We start from the raw sequence: 21,877 nt of genomic DNA, 5'->3' as shown, positions 1-21,877 counted from the left end.
TGAGGTTGCTGGTTCTGCACTAATTTCTGCACTGACTTGAATCCCTCTGCCTGTCCCATTAACTGCAGAATTTGGCCTGTTGTGCATACACCTACAGGCGGGGAGCATAGATGCTGTTGTTTCACATGGACACGTCATGGTGAGGCCGCTATTCAGATACCCGCCGAATTCCCGAGAGGCTTTTCCGGCTTCTCCAGCACACGTACGAATGTTTCACTACCAAATAAATAATTAATGCTGCTGTAAATCTTTTATGCTTGCTCCAGTTTACCTAGGAGTGTCTGTGGGAGAGTGTTTAAAGCTGCTCTGGGTTTTTCTGCCGCTGTTCATTAAACGTGTAGGGAGTGTTCTTGCTTGTAATAAAGTCATCTGGCTGGGAATGAGGCCGGGAGTGGTGTCCTTGCCAAGCCACACTCCTGAGTTCTCTTGAAGCCAAGACAGAAGAGTTGACAGGACTGCTTGAAAAGGCTCCTTCCATCTCATCAGTCGTGATGCAGCCAGGCGGATAGTGAGTTTTGGTGCGGGTTAGGATGATGGGGGTGGAGAGAGGGACACGTTAGAAATATTAACATGTTCGGCTGGAGGTTCCCTGTTTACCTTGTGAGGGACCGAGTGTAGGTGAGCTTGGCCTGGTCCACACTACGAGTTTATATCAAATTTAGCAGCGTTAAACCGTGGGGAGGATCTGGGGATTGGGAGAAATGGAGAGTTAAAATAGGCAGCACAAGGGCAAGTTGGTTGTTTGGGTCTGTGTGCTGTTTCCCTCATGTGTTCTAAGCCCCTTAATGGCCACTTCATGTTTTACTAAGGATACAGGCCTCTAACCACCTTGTGTGCGCGTCATAATAAAGCTCTCTCTGGTAGTGGGATAGTTGTCTTTAGTGATAAAGAGGTTCTACTGTATTCCAACTACAGCTGTAATTACCTTCTGTGTAGCAGCATCTTAGACATGCTCTTGTTTTCTAAAGGTGGAATTGTGATGGGAGGGGTGTGTGTGTGTGTGGCTTTATTTACACATGTAGGGAGGTACACACCCACCTCCAGGTTGGAGTTTGCCCGCAATAGAATCTGAGGCTTGGTGCTGAAAGGAACACCTGTCCTTGGTGATCTCGTTGCGGTAGGTGGACAAACAACTATTTTTGTAGGAAAAAGGGTCTTTCCAGAGACAGGCTGGTGAGCTTGCCCTGTTGATTCAAGGGATGTCTTTCAGAAGCCAGCTTTCGGTTTTCACCTGATAATTTATTTTGGGATATAAATGTTTTGTTTCCTGAATATGCACTCAGGGAAGAGGTGTGTGACCTGTAACGTAGAGCTTGGAAGAGAAGGCTTGAGAAATACCATGCTGCTCTGCAAGAAGATATTTTAAAAAGTATCGGGAGCTCTCTTGAAAATCAAATCGAAGGGAAGCTGTGATACTTTGCATGTATCTCTTGGTAACCAAATTAATTGTTCCCCAGGCTACTGAGTCGCAACTCGTAAGTGATAAAACAAGAATCTTGGCTCTGAATAAACAGGGAATGAAATTTGAGTTAAACATGGTCAATTCAGGTAATATGCTACATTAAATGGTTTCCAAGTTAATCTTGCCGCTGTATTATAGGCTTAGAACAAAAAGGCAGCAAACTTGTGCGTTTCATCATAGACTTTTAACAGTAGATATTTTTGACAAGTTTAGCACTTCTGTTAGCTCTAGTAGAACAACTTCCTGGTTTTCTAAAGTAATAAGAGACCATTACAATTAGGCAGAACATTAATCTACTGTGTGTCTTCAACTTGACAAATAGGCAAACACTGCACAGGGCATGGCCAGCATTCCAGCCTTTATTATCTATTTGGTTTTGTTTGCTTTGTCACAGTTGTAACACTACTTAAACATACTTTGTACAATATGTATTAATAATCTGACAGAGAGAGCATCCCAACGTAGGGTCTTGACACTGGAGAGGGAGCTCGGACAGGGCTGTTTCCGTTTTACACAGAGGCACAGAGCTGAAGAGGCTTTCCCAAGTTCACATGGGAAGGCTATGGAAGAAAAGATCTTAAGTTAAGATCTTGTTTTTACCCAAACGCCCTTTGACAGGGCCAACCAGGAAGTGCACTGGACTTGCCTGCAACATCTCACAGGGCTGGTAGAGTTGCTTTACTTAATTTGTTCCTCTCCGATGGATGCCACTGGTCACGGTGAACAGTTGCTCTGTGTCCACAGGTCATGTCTATGTGGGTCCTGCGGGGCCTGCTGCCATAATACCAGGAGCAGGATTAAAGAACAGTCCCTTGCAGGGCTCTACTCTCGAGTATGTGCAGAAAGATCTCTAGAAAGTAGGTCTAGGAGAAGATTTGGTGGTGCGGGAACTCACCTAGTCTATCTAATGGCTCTCGGGTGAAACAAGTGGTCACCTTTTTCTGTCTGTAACGAGACAATATTTTGATTGCATTTTTTCCTTCACTTATGTGGTGAGACATTTGCTATTTATCAGTCAATGTCTGTCGTTCTGGTAGCATAAGGCACAATAAAAGTTTGGAGGTGAAGAAAAGAAACAAATGTTCTGATGAATTTTAGGTTTGATCGAAGGGATGCACTTATCTAATAGAGCGGTTTTGAAATAAAGATGTTGCCAATGCTAGGTTTCATCTGCTGCTGTTCTGCTGGCTGGTCGAGTGCCCTGCAGAATATCACTCGATGTTCCAGGTTCAGTACAGAGAGACGGGTCGGGCTTTCCCCTCTTTGCTGGGTTAGTTCTCTTCTGTTCCTTTGTCCCTTTGCAGCAGTTATTCTTGTAAGTTATTGATTTTTTGACTAACAAGTTTTTTGTATACATGATGGAAACTAAACTGTGTTGGAACACCAGGCTGGTGAGGTTCCCACAGTATCCCCCCACCATTCGTTTCATTTGAAGCATGAAATCTGGGTAAATAGAATGGTTTGGTTTCATTTCTATTCAAGACAGAATTCCTGACTCCTGGCTCTCTGAAAGGTTTTCACAGGATACACTATTCTGACAATCTAAATGAGCATTCTCAGAAAGAACGAAACAATTCAGTGTCTGAAATTGACTGACTGTGCATTTCACATGCTTGCGCCAGCGTTGCTTTAACATTCAGATGCCTTTTCAGAAGAAATATAGCCTTTAAATAAGTTTGTTTCACAATCCAGATTGTGGTTAGGGAGCCTTTGGTGGCAACTGTGACTGAGTTAAAGGTGCAATAAGATTAAAGTCTTCTCTTTCTGGTCTTGAATATTTATTCGAAAAGGTACCTGGCATTATAAATCTCTGCATGGTTTTATTCCCTAAGATGCTTCTGGGTTGATACGTGATGTAGTTCTTAAATTAGTATCCCTTCTAGAAACATCACTTTTCCAGATGACAAGTCAGTTTTAAACTTAAAAGGGTTAAAATATGGCATATGTAAAAATGATACTGTGCTCCTAAGACATGTAAACGTAGGAAGCAGTTGCAGTTCTTATTTCCAGGAATGCTGCTGTTTGCAGTTCAGGGGGTTCGGCCACAGAGTTAGTCGATTCCAGCTGATCTTGTAGCTGTATATACAGGAGTGTGTGTTTATCATCTTATTAGCACTAACCTTTCCTCCTAGGTGTGGGAGTCAGTAATTATGAGGAGTTAAAGTTGAGAATTGGACCTGTTTATACATAATCATTAACAGATCTTCAGGCCTCACCCTGAGGGTAATACATTTCAGGCTGTGTTTAAGTACATTGCCTTGAAGTAGCTTTACTACCTCTGATGGGAATCCTTGTCAATTCTCTAAAACAGCAAAATTAGCTCACTTTAACGCCTCTCTTTACAATGCCATTTGTCTTATTTCTTTCCACTGAAAGCAGGTCTTCGCTGGGTGTCTGGCACAGGGGGTGAGGGTGTTCAGAAGCTCCTTGCTGAAAGGATTAGCTACAAACTGCAGTGCACATTCCTTTCAGTCAGGTTCCTGCACACGCCATCCTTGTGTACACAGCCTCGGCGGCTGTTTGAGTTGGCTGGGCCTACATGCCCTACGTCCTAGCACCTGCGCTCCAGGGGGATGCTGGGTCACTCGCGTTGCAACGTGGAAACTTGAATGGCTCAGAATGACGGGCTGGCGGTGACCAGCAGAGAGCAAAGTGATAGCTCTGTGTATCAGAGGGGTGGCCGTGTTAGTTTGTATCCACAAAAACAACGAGGAGTCCGATGGCACGTTAAAGACTAACCAATATATTTGTGGATGTCTGTGCTTGTCATGAAGTTTGGAGTTCTCCTGTTAGCAGTAAGGCCGTAGGGAACGAAGCCCATGATCTGCTTCCTTGGGTAACTTGCTTATGCAGTTTACAAACAATGAGGCTACTTCAGATAGTAGCTCCAGGGTAGGCGTTCACAGCCCAGTGCTCTGAAGGGGGTCAGAGCGTTGTGCAAGATCAGGTCCTAAGTCTTTTAGCCTCTAATTTACACACATTCCATCTTTCTCTTTCTCTTTCAGAAGCTTGCCGCAGCTCATCTTCTCCTCAGATAGCCTGAGTTTCAGAGATCACGCTCCTGAGGCCGGTGGGAACGACATGCTACAGCAAGCCATATACTGTATGTACCTGCTAAGGCCCTTTCTGTCAGCATTATGGCATAAACTTTAGTACACCCTTGCCCCGCTATAATGCGACCCAACTGAACTCGAATTCGGATATAATGCGGTAACGCAGCGCTCTGGGGGGCGGGGCTGCACACTCTGGCAGATCAAAGCAAGTTCGATATAACGTGGTTTCACCTAGAACGTGGTAAGATTATTTGGCTCCCGAGGGCAGCGTTATATCAGGGTAGAGGTGTATCTGCAGAGGTAAAATCTCCACCCTTCTGCATCACATGAGACTAAAGAAGATGCAGGTCCTTTCAGCTGCATGTAGTGAAAGGCCTAATTATGGAGGATTATCATGTAACATAGTTGAGGTGACTGTTGTATCTTAAGTTTTGAGCAAGTTTATGTAATGCTTCCGTGGTCTCCTAGCCTGAACTATGGGTGTGGGCCCCTCTCTTCCCTGAAACACCTGAGGGATTCCAGCCCCTGCTGCTCTGGCTCTGTTGAGGGGAGATGTTTTGTTGGGCTTGCAGCCTAAGGTTTTAGGGGGTTAATACAAATGAGTCTGTCTTATAATGAGGAGAAATGTAAAGCTTCATACCAAAATATTTAAACATGAAGCTACTGTGATCATTTTTAACTAACTTCGTTAATGATCGACAGGTTGTTCATAGCCCAGTACGAGTTAATATTTCCCTCTGGAGTTTTAACTGCTGTTCAAAGAAACAGGAGTAAAATTGGAAGATGTTAAAAGATGGTTATAATAAATTCAGCGTGCTTATACTTGGCTCCCAGTCTAAGGAGGCAGCATAGACCAGAGAGCGAAAAGCTCCTGGCTTCCATTGCTGCGATCTTGCTGACCCAATTCAGGAACTTGGGCCAGCTACTTGGACCCATATTTTCAGGGGCCTGTGATTTTTTTGGGTCCCCAACTGGACATCTTGGCTTTGAATTTTTTCAGAAGTGGTGTGTATCCCGCATCTCCAGCTGATGTCAGTGGTTGTGCAGCAGCACTGCAGGAGCATTCTGTGGTAGACAGAAAAGTGACATTAACCAATGCGGTTAAAATCCCAGCGAGCGTAGGTTTTAGTTATAGCTAAGTATTCTACCCTGAAATCCACACGTGAAGAGCTGAGAACTCAGCACCAGAACATCTGCACTCCAGGCCCGACAGAGATGCAGCGTGCCAAGCATGCTGTCTCCAGGCAGCAGCCTTGCCTTTGTGTCTAATTGGTAATGTTTCTCTGTGAGCTTTTAATTTGGTTTTGATTTGGTTTTGCTCATTGAGTTGACTGGTGCCCTTGTTTTGCTGCGTTCAGAAGCGCCCCACTGGTCAGTGACAAACGGGGCTCTTCTGTGTGTATTGTCTGGCTGTTTTCAGCGGTAGCCCAGCATTGTGCTTTTGGCTCACAATGTGGGAATTGTGAGGGAACGCCATTCCTGACCGTCCTGGCTCCCGCACAGCGCTGCCCACGAGGGAGCGCAAGGGGATGGCTTGGGAATCAGACCTGCACGGAACATGTTCACTGACCTTTCACAACGGGTAGCAAAGTAGGTGTTTTGAATTTTAGCTGGCAGGAGCCAGCCATGTTGCTACAGGCATCTGCCTTGTTTCAGTTTTGTCCTTGTTGTAAGTTGCTTTCTTTACCTTATGTGTTAAGCTGCATACAGTTCAGCAAAGGGGTTACCGCTTGCATTTCAAATGTGTTCGTTTTCCAGCTCTTCCGGTTTAAGCCAAACTCTGCCTTGTCCCTTTCCCTGGGAGGATTTTGTCCAGTGGCAAATGATCTGTACTGTTTGTGCAGCAGTCTCTACACACATTGGGCTACATTTCAGGCCCAGCTCTGAATTCTGGCTCAGTTGCACTCCAGGCTGTTGGGCTGTTTGTGTATGAATTTTGTAGTGCAGGTGTGACTAGCGGAAAGTCAGTCGAATGTGGCATTACTGAGTGGGACCAAAGTCTTTCCTCTCAATGCCCTTTTTAGTGAGTCACATGTATTATTTGTATTACAGTAGCACTGGAGGCCCCAACCCAGGCTGGAGCCCCATTATGCAAGGCACTGAACAGACAGCGCCTGCTTGAAGAACATACAATCGAAACAGGCAAGCCAGACGAAGGGTTACTGTCACCATTTCGCAGAGGGGTGGCGAGCACACAGACTCAGTGACTTTCCCAAGGGGAAAGAGAACATTAAGTGATAGTGTTGGGCTGTGTTAGTGTTCTCTGTGAAATCAGGAGACGTATATTGCACAAAGCAGGCGGGTTTGTTGGGTTAATCAAAGGACATTCTCTTTTCCCCCTAACCTTAGTATAACCATAATTTAATATTTGTATTACAGTAACATCCAGAGGCTAGAGCTGGGAGCAGAGCCCCATTGTGATAGACACTGTATGTACACAGAGTTTGCAGATGCTGAGGTTTGATGCTACTGGGGCTTGGAAGGGTTTGCATGCCAATTTCTCCCCTTTTACAGGGTTTAATGGCTGGTCCCTGGTAGTTCTGAGAGAGCTGAGCTGAGTGACCAGTACCAGGAATCAGATATCGGCTCCCATTTCACTGCACTCGCCTTGTCTGCCCATTTCCTTAGCACTGTTTTAATCCAGCATTATCGCTATAATTTCCTGGACCGGGCAGTTAATCTACAGACTTCAGCAGCTGTGTAAGGAGCTCTGCCTCTCCTGACTAAAGGAAACTGCTCTTTCCATCTCTCGCCTTGACTGTTTAAAAAAAACATTTTGGCAAGGGTTTCTCGACCATGTGAACTGGAGCAGGGAGCTGCAGCAGCTGCTCTTCTGAATCAGCCTCCAAAGCCACAGTGGGTTTGGCTTGGTCTTTTAGGTAGGTAGGCTGGTCTGGAGACAAACGAATGGATCAGAGACTCTAAAATGGAGGAGGGAGAGAAAATGTTATGAACCTCCCGGTAACATGCCCTGCAACAAACCAAGCAGCTGAATCAGAGGCCTGTTGCCTGGGTGCTGATGGGATTTTACAGATTTGCTCCCAGGATGCTTTGTGTGCAGGTAAATGTATTACAGAATCGTAGCCTTATTCCCCTGGGCAGTGGCATAGCACCTCGGAGAGAGCTCGTTGCCGGGGTTGTCTCTGTCTTATCCCCAGCCTCCCTCCTTTATGCTGCTTAGCTGGAATTTTCCAAAGGAGTTAGGCACCCACCTCATAAGTTTTAAGGGCAGAAGGGACCGCTCTGACCATTTAGCCTAGCTCCTGGATAGCACAGGCCAGGACATGGAAATGCACCCAGGGATTCCTGCAATGGACAGAATTACTACCCCCAGTGGCTTATGTCTGAGTGAAGAGCATTTCTTAGTTTGGGTGAGGCTCTGATTGGTCCTGGGGGGCCAGGTTTAAATGCACTGATGGGTTTGTCTTTGGTACTCAAGGACCTGCATACCCTGCTGGTAGGATTGGGGCCTCTGAACTGGCACAAGAGGAGGTCTCGGCCCACTTTTAGGAATGGAACTGCAGCCCCGGCAATGCAGCGGAGTGGCTGTTTGCTTGTATGGCCGTGGCACTCAGAGGTCCACGGTCAGGAATCGGAGCCCGTCCTGGGGGCTGCAGGGAGATAGTCCCTTAGGGTATGTCTACACTACGGGATTATTCCGATTTTTACAGAAACCAGTTTTTTAAAACAGATTGTATAAAGTCGAGTGCACGCGGCCACAGTAAGCACATTAATTCGGTGGTGTGTGTCCACATACTGAGGCTAGCATCGATTTCCTGAGCGTTGCACTGTGGGTAGCTATCCCATAGTCCCTGCATTCTCCTCCACCCATTGGAATGCTGGGTTGAGATCCCAGTGCCTGATGGGGCAAAAAAAATTGCCGCTCGTGCTTCTAGGTACAGCCTCACCCCTCCTTCCGTGAAAGCAACAGCAGCCAACCATTTCGCGCCTTTTTTCCTGGGTGAACTGTGCAGATGCCATTCCACGGCAAGCATGGACCCTGCTGAGCTCAAGACAGCAATCATGGATGTTTTAAACACCTTGTGCGTTCTTGTGCAGTCATGCAGTCAATGCTGAACCGGGACCTGCAAAGCCAGGCGAGGAGGCAGCGGCTACGGCAGAGCGGCGACGAGAGTGATGAGGACATGGACACAGAATTCTGTCAAACTGCGGGCCCCTGCGCTTAGGAGATCCTGCTGGTAACGGGGCAGGTTCTAGCCATTGAACGCCGATTTTGGGACCAGGAAACAAGCACAGACTAGTGAGATCGCATAGTGTTGCAGGTGTGGGACGATTCCCAGTGGAAACTTTTGCATGCATAAGGGCACTTTCATGGAACTTTGTGCCTTGCTTTCCCCTGCTCTGAAGCGCCAGAATACCAAGATGAGAGCAGCCCTCACAGTTGAGAAGTGAGTGGCAATAGCCCTCTGGAAGCTTGCAACGCCAGACAGCTACCGGTCAGTCGGGAATCAATTTGGAGTGGGCAAATCTACTGTGGGGGCTGCTGTGATGCAAGTAGCCAAAGCAATCATTAAGCTGCTGCTACAAAAAGTAGTGACTCTGGGAAACGTCCAGGTCATAGTGGATGGCTTTGCTGCAATGGGATTCCCTAACTGTAGGGGGGCCATAGATGGAACCCATATCCCTATCTTGGCACCGGAGCACCAGGGCTCCCAGTACATAAACCGCAAGGGGTACTTTTCAGTGGTGCTGCAAGCACTGGTGGATCACAAGGGACGTTTCACCAACATCCATGTGGGATGGCCGGGAAGGGTTCATGACGCTCGCATCTTCAGGAACACTGCTCTGTTTAAACGGCTGCAGCAAGGGAATTACTTCCCAGACCAGAAAATAACAGTTGGGGATGTTGAAATGCCTGTAGTTATCCTAGGGGACCCAGCCTACCCCTTGATGCCATGGCTCATGAAGCCATACACAGGCAGCCTGGACAGTGGTCAGGAGCTGTTCAGCTACAGGCTGAGCAAGTGCAGAATGTTGGTAGAATGTGCATTTGGCTGTTTAAAGGCGCGCTGGCGCACATTACTGACTCACTCAGACCTCAGCCAAACCAATGTTCCCATTGTTGTTGCTGCTTGCTGTGTGCTCCACAATCTCTGTGAGAGTAAGGGGGAGAACTTTATGGCAGGGTGGGAGGCTGAGGCAAATCACCTGGCCGCTGGTTACGCACAGCCAGACACCAGGGCGATTAGAAGAGCACACCAGGAAATGGTGAGCATTAGAGAAGCTTTGAAAACCAGTTTAATCACTGGCCAGGGTACAGTGTGACTGTTGTGTTTGTTTCTCCTTGATGAACCCCCCCCGATTGACTCATTCCCTAGAAGCCACCCGCCCCCCCCTTTTGATCACAGCTTGCTTTCTAAGGAAATAAAGTCACTCTCGTTTAAGTCATGTATTCTTTATTACTTAATTATAAAAAGAGGGAGAGAACTGACAAGGTAGCCTGGGTGTGGTTTGGGAGGAGGATAGTATGGAAGGAAAAGGCCACTAAAAAAATTTCCAAGTAATGCCAGCCTTTTGGTTGGGCTGTCCACTGGGGTGGAGTGGGCAGGTGCACGGAGCCTCCCCCCACGAGTTCTTACTTGTCTGGCGGGTGAGGAGGCTATGGAACATGGTGAGGGGGGAGGGTGGTTACACAGGGGCCGCAGCGGCACTCTGTGATCCTGCTGCTGTTCCTGAAGCTCCACCAGATGCCGGAGCATGTCAGTTTGATCACGCAGCAGCCCCAGCATTGCATCCTGCCACTGCTGATCTTCCTGCCGCCACCTCATCTCAAGCATCTCTCCTCTCATCTCGAGCATCTCTCCTGTCCTCACGTTGGTCCCTCCTGTCCTCACGGTCACTGGCATCTTTCCTGTACTTTGCTACCACGTCCTTCCACTCATTCAGATGAGCTCTTTCATTGCTGGTCGCTTCCATGATTTCCGAAAACATTTCTTCTTGCATCGTTTTTTTCTGACGCCTTACCTGAGAGAGCCTTCGGAACGGAGTAGGGAGGCTTGAAAAATTGGCAGCTGCATGAGGGAGGGAAAAAAGGGAGAGAAGTATTTTAAAAGATACATTTTAGAGAACAATGGTCATACTCTTTCACGGTGAACTACACTATTCACCTTACATAGCACATGTGTTTTCACTGCAAGGTCGCATTTTGCATCTTAATATTGAGTGCCTGTGGCTTTGGTGTTACAGATCACAGACGCAGGTCCAGGCAGCAGAATTCGGCTTGCATGCGGCCATGGTAAGCCATTGTCTTTCGTCTTCTGCAGCCTTCATCTATCCAGCGCCCTCCTTTCCTAAATAGCAAGCAAAGCCCGTTGAGTGCTGCTGCTTTCCTGTTAATGTGCAGCAGCAGAAACCACCCCGTGGCTGGTATCATGGAAGATCACTGCTAAACGCCTCCCTTTTCCCCCTTTCCCCCCCCCAACCCCAACCGTGTGGCTGGTAGCAGGAAAGATCCCTGCTAGCCAAACGCGGAAAAGCTCAGCGCCAGTCGTGCCCCCCCACCCCCCTTCCCCCTGCTTGGCTATCTGCAGGGAAGGATTTCTTTTAAGCCACAAGCAAACAGCCCAGTAGGAATGGCCAGCTCTGTTCCCTTACTTAAATTCCTGAATTTCAATCAGGTTACCATGAACGATATCACTCTCCTGAGGATAACACAGCAAGATAAAGAACTGATGTTGCTTGAATGCCAACAATCACCGGGACCATACGCAGCTAGGCTTTGTCATGCAATGATACCAGATTACTTGCTACATGTGTAGCGTGGTCAAGTGTCCTACCATGGAGGACAGAATAAAGTGGCGCTGCCCAGAAACCTTCTCCAAAGGCTTTTGGAGTACCTCCAGGAGAGCTTCATGGAGATGTCCCTAGAGGATTTCCGTTCCATCCCGAGACACGTTAACAGACTTTTCCAGTAACTGTACTGACCGCGAATGCATCCCAAGTCCTCAGGGCAAATTAATCATTAAAAAACGCTTGCTTTTAAACCATGTCTTATATTTACAAGGTACACTCACCAGAGGTCCTTCCATGGCTTCTGTCTGGGATAGTTGCTCCGGAGGGCTGGGAGGGTAATTCCGTCAGGGTGAGAAAAAGCTCCTGGCCATTAGGGAGAACGGAGTGCTGTGTGCTCTCTGCAAGCTCGTCCTCCTCTTCCTTCTCATCTTCCCCGTCCGCAGAATCCTCAGCCATGGCTGCAATTGCCACCCCCACCTCGGAATCCACGGACAGGGGTGGGGTAGTGGTGGCGGACCCCCCTAGAACTGCATGCAGCTCAGCATAGAAGCGGCATGTTTTCGGCCCTGCCCTGGACTTTCCATTTGTTCTTTGGTTTTCTGGTAGGCTTGTCTGAGCTCCTTAACTTTCACTCTGCACTGCACTGAGTCCCTGGTGTGGCCTGTCTGCATCATGGCCTTGGAAATTTTTTCAAATGTTTTTTCATTTCGTCTTTTGGAACGGAGTTCTGTTAGCACGGAATCTTCTCCCCATACAGCGATCAGATCCAGTACCTCCCGTGCGGTCCATGCTGGAGCTCTTTCGATTCTCAGGAGACTGCATTGTTACCTGTGCTGGTGAGCTCTGCGTGGTCACCTGTGCTGGTGAGCTCTCCACGCTGGCCAAACAGGAAATGAAATTCAAAAGTTCGCGGGGCTTTTCCTGCCTACCTGACCAGTGCATCCGGTTCAGATGGCTTTCCAGAGCGGTCACAATGGTGCACTGTGGGATAGCTCCCGGAGGCCAATACCGTCGAATTGCAGCCACACTAACCCTAATCCGACATGGCAATACTGATTTCAGTGCTACTCCCCTCGTCGGGGATGAGTACAGAAATTGGTTTTAAGAGCCCTTTATATCGATATAAAGGGCATTGTTGTATGGACGGGTGCAGCATAAAATCGATTTAACACTGCTAAATTCAGTATAAACGCGTAGTGTAGACCAGGCCCCAGAAATCGCACAGCAGTGATAGGAGTAAAACCTGCCCCCTCCCCCTGGGAGAGCAGCTCGCTGGGCAGTGGCCAGCCGGGAGCCATGGCCCTCTGTGACCAGGTTAGCCCTTGTCTTGCTGTGTCCAGTGATGCTGCTCTGCCCTGACTTGGAAAGTGGGTAGTAATGGGGAACAATTACTGCCTTGGCACGCTTGTACCTTTCTCCGCCTCTTCAAAGGCTTGAAGTATCTGTTGACGACACCATTGGTGGCTTTGTTATTCTGGCCTCCAATCCAGCTACAAATTTCCTGTGCTGCCTGGCCCTGGGGCATGCGTGGACCAAGAGATGTGGGTGCTCAGCAAGATCAAAGAGCCACAACACGAGCTCTCTGGCCAGCAGCTCTGAAAGCAGCGGTCCATGCACTGAAGCTGCTTGTGAAGCCAGAGTCCTGCGGCTCCAGCGGGGTCCGTGGGCAGGGAGCGGGATCCTGCAGCAGACCTGTGCCCCTGTCATAAACCTAGTCCCAGATTTGGACCTTAGCGTCCAAAATATGGGGGTTAGCATGAAAACCTCCAAGCTTAATTACCAGCTTGGATCTGGTCAAGCTGCCACCACCAAAAAATTAGAGTGTTTTGGGGCACTCTGGTCCCCCCAAAAACCTTCCCTGGGGACCCCAAGACCCAAATCCCTTGAGTCTCACAACAAAGGGAAATAAACCTTTTCCCTTCCCCCCTCCAGGTGTTCCTGGAGAGATACACAGAAGCAAACTCCGTGAATCTAAACAGAGGGAGTCCACCCTCTCTATTTCCAGTCCTGGAAACACAAGCACTTCCCTCTTCACCCAGAGGGAATGCAAAGTCAGGCTAGTAAATCTAACACACACAGATTTCCCCCTGGCTTCTTCCTCCCACCAATTCCCTGGTGAGCACAGACTCAATTCCCTGAAGTCCCCCACTAAAGAAAAAACTCCAACAGGTCTTAAAAAGAAAGCTTTATATAAAAAGAAAGAAAAAGTACATAAAAATGGTCTCTCTGTATTAAGGTGACAAATACAGGGTCATTTGCTTAAAAGAATATTGAATAAACAGCCTTATTCAAAAAGAATACAATTCAAAGCACTCCAGCAACTTATAGACATGTAAATACAAAAGAAAAAAACAGGAAACAGAAGATTAGAAAGCAGGAAACAGAAAACACTTCTCATAGCCGAGAGAGAGTCAGATAGAAGACCCCAAGAACAAAGGACTCACACACAAAAAACCCTCCACCCAGATCTGAAAAAGTCTGGTTTCCTGATTGGTCCTCTGGTCAGGTGCTTCAGGTTACTTTTTTTCAGGTGAAAGACACATTAACCCTTAGCTATCTGTTTATGACAGCCCCTTCCCATCTTCCAGCTGATGCAGGAGGAGGGGAGAGTTCTGGATCCTCAGATGTCTCTGAGCCAGTGACTGATGTGGAAATCTGAGCTCTGAGTGTAGGGTCCCATGACAACCCCCAGCTGGAGATTCCCAGCCCCTTTTACTCCCTGGTAAAGGGCGAGCAGGCTGGGCTTTGCCCATGGCCGTGGCTAGCCGGTGTCCGTTCTAGATGTGTGTTCCCTGGGCTAATCTGGGTCAGTGCCCATTGCAGGGCTTCCTGCACCTTCCTCCAGCACAGCAGTACTGGCCACTCTTGGAGATGGGCCTGCTGGGCGGAGCTGGCCCGGAAGCTCATGTTTGGAAGAGAACTGCCCCGACTGCGTAGGCAGGGTTGGACCTGACCCCAGCTCCTCACTGTGCACCATAGTGTGGTGTGTTCCTTATATACTGGTTGCCTTCCATTGCCTAGAGACACTCCTTTGCTGGCCTTCCTTGGATAACAGTCACTGGAGGTTTTCAAAAGGAGGCTGGACCCATCTACCTTGAAGGGTTTAGACACAACAAATCCTGCCTCTGGGCAGGTTTCAGACTAGCTGGCCTTTGTGGTCCCTTCTAAGCCTCTGGTTCCCTGATTCTGTGTCTGGCTTTGTGATTATGCAGCTGTTGGAGGAGACACCTGCAACTTCCCACCTGCTTCTGGGGGGATGATTTTATGTGAAAAAAAAAAAAAAACAATTTTAACTGGCTTATCGTTCATAATGGCCAGCTATTGACTTTGCTCTTGCTAATCCTCAGGGCACATACAGGTGGCTACTCTGAGTTTGCTTAGCTGGAAAGAGACTGAAACTTGCATTTGAAGAAGCATCTGTGAACTCCTGTTTCTCCCAGTGCTTGTCTGCTCGTGCATGTAGCTTTGTATTTCAGCACTAGGCTGCCTGCCATCGTTGTTTCAAGTGTGGGGATCTCCACTTTATACCCACCCGTAGAGTAGGGAGGTTTGACTTTGGGGAAGTCTTTCTAAGGTGCACCCAGACACTTATCTCTTAGTGATGTTCATTGGGAGTCCGGCACTGAACTGCCATTTGCGCCTTGGAAAACCCGCCTCTGTAGCTGGCAGGCCACCCTTAGGTTCCTAAATCTGCATTTAGACAAACAAATGGCTTGGCTTTTTGTGAATGTGTTGGGCACTCATTGGGGCCCATTGATTTCAGCCTCCACTGACGATTATGGTGCCCCAAAATGACCTTGGACGCCTGGCTTTGGGAATCTTGGCTACAGTGTTTTCCTTTGCGCTGGAGATTGAAGGGAAAGGCTTCTCCTCCCACAATAGGAATGAGGGCTTGAGGGATGTGTAGAAGATAGATGAGTGACCTTAAGAACTGCACCGGAGGTAGTCGGTAATGAATAATTCTTTGGCAACTCTTGATCATATGCCGGCTGCATTATTCCAAGAACAGCTGTTACAAAGAACTAGTCAATGTAGAGATGTTCAGTGTATTCCCTGGTGGGGAAACTGAGCAGAATCTGCTGACCTCTGTTATCTTCAGAGGCTCATTGTTTGGGAATGTTACTTAGGGGACACCGCATCATCACTCAGCTAGTTGTGACCATCTGGGCTGTCCAGCGCTTTCGCTCTTACTGATGATTTCTCATTTCCTGGAGGAAATGCGGTGCAGAGAGAATTGTGAGTAACTGAGAAATGACATGCTGCGAGTTTCCTTCGCCTTGCGACCTCAGTGCCTAGAAGACATGTTAACAGGGAGATGGGAGGGGAAAAGATTAGTCAGAGGAAATCTGGGCCTTTCTTCTTCAGCAGGAGTCACAGCTTAGTCAAGAGTTCAGGAGTCAAGCTCATCCCACTGATGTTGGGTGAATTCGGCCCAGGAATCGGGAACTGCATACTTCAGTCGGATTAACTGCTGGCCCTAGATGCACAAGCCTCTAAGCCTGAGAATGTCCCTATTGGTAATGTGGCAGGAAAAGGAGAAAAGCCACCTGTTTATCTCCAGGTGCATTGTTTACTTCTGTCTCTAAAAGGGCTCCTGGGAGGGATAAAGGTTTATTCTGGTGCGTCCTGGAGATGCTTCCAATTGACATTGCAATTACATGAGGTGAATATAGATTATACAAGTGCTTTGTTTTGTTTGAATGGATTCCTACCAAGGCTTTCCTCTGAAAGTCCAGACCGGGATGGCATGCAGATGAGGAACTCCTTTGGAATGTAACCCTCTGGAGCCTGGTCATGCAGCGTGCTCTGGCTGGATCAGACAGCATCTTGCATCTTGGGTTACTTGCTTCCGCTTTGGTTTGATTTTGTTCTGCTTTAGTGACAGTTAACAAACTGCAGATTAGATTTTGGAACTTGATACTCATTTTGTACTGGGCTCCAATAGGCATGTGAACAGGTTTACTCCTGGGATCCAAGAAAAACATGCACGGCATTGAATTGATTGGTGCAATACATGACTTGAAAGAGCTAAGGAGGGGGTAGGAGAGTCTGAAGATGTAGGTAACGCAGGTGGTGAGCAGTGGGTTTGTAAATCAGCCTGGAGCCTGCAGCCTTTGCCTCTGCAGAATTGTTTTCTTGGTTGAACAGTGTATCAGAATGGAAAAGAAATATTTGTGTCCCTTTGAAATGCTTAAGCATGTCGCTACATAACACTGTGTGGAATGTGCATGGAATTAATTATCCATGGATTGTGAAATACATTTGAACAAATCAGAGGAGGTGCTTTCTACTACAAATCCTCCAAATGAAATTAACATTTAGATGCTTGGTCTGTGAATCATTTGGTGCAGGGACAGGATAACTTTCTGGTAATTGCTTTTAGTAGGTGAAGTCTATTTTTAAAAGCAGGTAGCTTTGACTGTGACAATTTGAACCTTCAGATTGTTAGTATACTTTTGTGGCTGCTTTGCTGGTTTAAATGTGTAGTTCTGTTGGGATGGATTTGGCCCTCTCTCTACTCTACTCAGGCTTTGAAAATACCCCTCTACCTTGATATAACACTGTCCTCGGGAACCAAAAAAATCTTACTGCGTTACAGGTGAAACCACGTTATATCGAACTTGCTTTGATCCGCCGGAGTGCGCAGTCCCACCCCCCGGAGCGCTGCTTTACCGCGTTATATCCGAATCCGCGGTATAGCGGGGTGGAGGTGTATTTGTATTGCAAAGGGTCACTGCTACGTGCCCATTAGAAAGCTGGCAGTGTTGAGCTGAAGGGAGTGCCGCCCTGGGGAAGTGGAGGGATAGGGTGTCAGTGTGTCCTGACTAATGGCTACTTTACTGGTATCATTTAGAGAAGCTCTTTGGCTCAAGGCTCAGAGGGGTTGCGGTGTTAGTCTGGATCTGTGAAAAGTGACAGAGTCGTGTGGCATCTTGTAGGCTGAGGTGGTTCACACTCTGGACTGGACTTGGGAGATCTGGATTTGGTTCCAGCTCTGCCACAGACTCGCTGTGTGACCTTTGCTCTGCGCAGGGGTCACTTCCCCAGCTGTAACACGAGGTGTTGCCTTTCTTCTCCCACTCCTTGTCTGGACTGTTTAAGCCCCAATCTTGCCACCCCTTATTCCCATGTCAATGGATTTCAGATCAGTGACACTCCCCAGTAGTTAAGCACGTGCATAATTGTTTGCAGGATTGGAGCCTCAAATGGTGAGCTCTTGGAGTTGAGGACTTGCGTTTTAGGCTTCTGTGCAGCTCCTAGCCCAGCAGGGCCCTCCTGGCGGTAGAGGCCTGTGAGCATTGCAGTAATAGAAACACACAAAGAGGGTATCCTCTCTAAAGCGCTAGGGGCTTCCTCGAAAGAGAAGGATGTTAAAAGGCAGAGAAGGTTTCCCTGGTGATACATTGGTGCATGCTTTTGTGCTTACACTTAAAATGATCAGTTACAGGCAATGAAATCTTCTAAGCCCTGTCAGACCAGAGTAGTTCTCCTCCCCTCTGCAAGTTACTGCACAGCTCAGAAAGGGAGACATGCCTGATTTATTGTTATTTTAAAAACCTTTTTAAAAATTATACTGGGAATTAATTAGATTCGAGCAGTCACTTGAATTCTAAAATCACGCACCAGCTGTTCGTGCAACTTTGATTGTGTTGCAGAAGGCAGAATACCTTTCCTCATAATATTTACTTCCGTTGCCATCCTCTCCCACCCGTGTTGACTTGGCAGCCCCAAAGAGCATCACCTATATCAATAGTATGCATAATTTATGCTAATATCTGCCAAGCCATCTGTTGCTTGCTTTTTATTGACTGACTGAATGGCTCTTATTCAGTGTAATTATTCCACTGTAAACATCCCTTTTATCCAGAAAAAATGAAGTCAATCTTTCAAGCACTCTCACTTTTCTCCGTCGTCTTCAACAAGTATGTCTGTACGTGTGTGTGCATGTATATTTTTAACATTGGAATCAAAGCCTTCTGCATGGTTTTCTGTCAGCGGAAATGCTACTTGGTTTACGCAAACGCAGAGTTCAGTTTCTTTTAGTACTAAATCTAAGGAAAGCGGCTGTAATGAAACTGAGCACTGCTCAATGATTCCCGGTATGTGTGCGCCCTCAGAATCCAATCGTACATGAAGGCTAGCTATCTCGGGAGCTGCTTCTTCCTTGCTTGTGTTCAGGAGGCATTTCTTTGGACTTCAGTTAGCTTCCAGGCTGATTTCTGTTGTTGGCCTCAGTACTCCACTCAGTCACAGTTGTAAATTGTGAATCTGTAAATAATTACGGCTGGGGGCCAATTAAAACACAGTCTGTGTTTGTTTTCCCTGAACTGTGGCAGAAGGAGGTGAGTTGCATATCCTGTGACCCCTGCAGCAAAACGTAGCTTTTGTTTAACTGGGGGTGGGTCAGACTTTCACAGGAGCAGACGATAGCAATATTGTCCCACACTTCAGACGTAGTGAGCACATGATGATGGAGAAGTCAGAATGCATTTCTGATTGCCTTAGGTGGCGGACATTCATCTTTGTGATCAACTTCAGGGTTTCTAGCGTCTGCGGACAGCTTCTATCCGATGTAACTAAGTGCAAGAATCTGTTACCTAGGGGAACGTCTCATTAGGGTGCCCTGCTGTTTGTTCTCACTGCTGTTAACGATGGAACTGCCAACAACATCAGCAAATGCCTCTGAAAGTTCTTATTGGCCATAAATCTACTGTGTCTTAAATCCTTGGCCAGTAAGGAGTTCTAGGGGTTGCATGTGTCTGGATGGCTAGTGGCTCCTCTGAGTACAGTAAAACAGTGAGAAAAGGTCTGTTCCACCACTATGAATCTGGCCCCAGGATTTCCAGTAAAGACTTCTTTTGGCTGGGATTTCAAAGGAGCCTGTAGGCATTAGGTGCCCATCTCCCTTATGCCACTTGGAAATCTGACTCTAGATCTGCCACAACTCTTTCATTAAAAAAAGCTGGGTGAGATTTTCACTTAGGGGAGTTAGGAGCACAAGTCCCAGGGAAAGTCAGGGCAGCTTGTGCTCCTGATTTCTTTAGGCGCTTTTGAAATTCCCCTTTCTAAAGCCTGGACCTGATGCTAATGGGGTTGCCGAGTCACTTGCTTTGCTGTAAAGCTGGTATGAGACCAGAATTGGGCTAGCTCCAAGATTTTTTCCGCTCCAAGCAGCAAAAAGCCAAAAAAAAAAAAAAAATAGCGATCTGCGGCCCTACTGCCGCCGGTTCAGTCTTCGGCGGCAGTTCGGCGGCTGGTCCTTTGCTCCCAGAAGGAGTGAGGGACCCGCTGCTGAAGAGCCGGAGGTGTCGCCCCTCTCCATTGGCCACCCCAAGCACCTACTTGCTGGGCTGGTGCCTGGAGCCGGCCCTGCCCTTTTCTTTATGTATTTCTCTATTGGTCCCATTTTGTTAGCTTCCGCTCCGTGAGTTGTCATGTCGAAGAGCCCTCCAGCCTGCTTTAACTGTGTTAGTGTCTGATGCTCATCTGGCTCCCATCTGAGCAAACAGCCTGCCCTTTGCTCCGATAGCCATCTGGTCAAGGGGACAGTGACAATGCCGGCTGGGGGCTTGGAAAACTCTTTTCTTCTCCCTTGATTGCATGCTGAACAACAGTGGTTTCTCTTGGGAACCTGGCTGGCTGATTTCATGCATCTGACACAGCTGTACTGTAGGAAAACCTGTTGCTTAGGGTTTTCAATTGAGTAATTATTGGCGTGACAGTGTGCAGGTAGTGTCTGTTAGTCTGGGATAGGTTGCTCCTAGCTTAGTGGGTTTCTATGTGGCGTCTGTCTCACCTTTCCCAGTGATGACAAAGCTGCTGCTTCTTGGGTTTCCATTGTTCTTTGATTTAAGTTTGAGGAAAACTGCTCTGTGTTAATTCCAAAAGCATCTAATTAACTGAGCATTGTGCTCCAAAGTCACTTACTCTGTTTTACACAGTCCCTCCCTGTGTGTATTTCACAGGAGTGTGATTGTCCGCGAGACTGGTTTCTGTGCAAGTTTCTCTTCCTGTTGCCGTCTTATGTTAAATCTTTTCTTCCCAGAGCACCATGCTGCCTTCTCAGAGCTGTCTAGTGGCTTAAGGGTTGTTTAGGGCCACTTGTGCCTTGTTAGTGTTGCTAGAGAGACCAGATAGGTGAGGTGTTATCTTTTATTGGACCAGCTTCTGTTGGTGAGAGACACAAGCCTTGCCGCTTACACAGAGCTCTCCTTCAGGGTTGTGGAGAACTAGGAGAGATTCTCTGTAGAAGCAATGTACGTCTATCATCTTTATTTCTGGCTGTCTGTTTAACATTAGGGGAAATGCCTGTTTTAATTGGGATGGTACCAGCATTGAGGGATAGTGCATAGGTGTATGAATAGAATCTGTTTCTGGTATTGTGTATGTATATTATATTTCAATCAATCACGTTGGTGTTGCCACCATTGTATCCAATGTTCAGGAAATTTTCTGTGCTGGGAGTTTACTGGGTGGGACAAGACACCAAGGAAGAGCTAAATGGGTTGAACTATGCTGTTGAATAGCTTAGCGGGAGTTTTGTTTGGAGTGAGCAAGAATGAAAAGGAATGGATTTTTTTAATGATATGGAAAATCTGCAAATCTTTTTCTTGTTATAGCCAGACTGCAATTCCCTGATGTATTTACTGTGAGGCCAACGTATTCAGGACATACATTCTGAGCCTGGTGAATTCAGCAGGAAACCTTGATACGCAGATATCTAATCCCTAAAACTACATAGGCCTCTTAAATGACCTTCGGCCCAAGTCGCGAGTCTTAACTCGGCATAGCAGTGTCTACGTAGGCTGGGAAGGATTTTATTTTTTTAAATGGTAAATGTTGATAAACGTTGATTTCACCATATACACAAACCAATGAAAAAAGATTTCCATCGGTACTAATTGAAATTTACAGATGGGGGTTTAAGAAAACTGCTCTTTGAGAACTTAGAGTTTGATTTAAGAATACTTGGTATATTTTGACATATGGTGACAATTTGTGTTTTATTGGTCATAATAAAGCTTTAATGTTTTAAATCTCAATATCTATTATAACAAAATAATTATCTAATCCCCGATTGTCTGATCAGCCTTAATTTCCTGCAACTGTGAACAATTAAATCAATACAAATTGAAATAAAGGCTAAACCCCTTATTTTTATGCAATTGTGAATTTGTCGATAATGAAAAAATGCTTAAAAAATCAATGTTATCCACCGAAATTATAAAAAAAATAGAATTCTGCCAACTGTGTATATTCCCCAGCATGCAGTGACCTGTATCTCAGTAATTGCATGGTACTTGTGTGACGGGCAGCTGTGTTTGATCTGAGGGTCTCCTGGCCAGCATAAAAAGTAAACCTAAATAATGTCCCGTTTGTGGATAAGAACCTGGAAGGAGCAAAGACCAAAAGCTTTGACTCTCTTCTCCACAGTCCTTGTCACAGAGACACTGGAAAGCATGTGACCGTCTCTGCGAGCAGGCTCCCCAGGGTGGCGAGAGACTCAGACTGCCCTGACGCTAGGCCAGGGACAGTCCCAGAGATTCTCGGAGTTCTGTAAGGTGTTTCCCATGTTGGGTCATGTCGGTTTGTCATTGGCAGGAGAGTG

At 47.0% G+C, this 21,877-nt stretch overlaps 1 protein-coding gene across 50 annotated transcripts in view; it reads left to right on the top strand.

Moving 5' to 3' along the window:
- The window catches only part of SIPA1L3 (signal induced proliferation associated 1 like 3), a 113,530-nt gene that overhangs the window by 26,940 nt on the left and 64,713 nt on the right, over positions 1-21,877 (top strand). For all 50 annotated transcript variants that reach the window (XM_050928333.1, XM_050928368.1, XM_050928358.1 and 47 more), the window contains one exon: positions 4,468-4,565. The gene's annotated coding sequence lies outside the window, so the exon portion shown is untranslated. Of the gene's footprint in view, positions 1-4,467; positions 4,566-21,877 lie in introns of those variants that run through there.

The sequence above is a fragment of the Gopherus flavomarginatus genome, chromosome 18 (genome assembly GCF_025201925.1).
Source record: "Gopherus flavomarginatus isolate rGopFla2 chromosome 18, rGopFla2.mat.asm, whole genome shotgun sequence".
NCBI classification, from domain to species: Eukaryota; Metazoa; Chordata; order Testudines; family Testudinidae; genus Gopherus; species Gopherus flavomarginatus.
The sequence above is the reverse complement of the archived record's forward strand: the minus strand, read 5'-3'. Positions and strand labels throughout refer to the sequence as shown.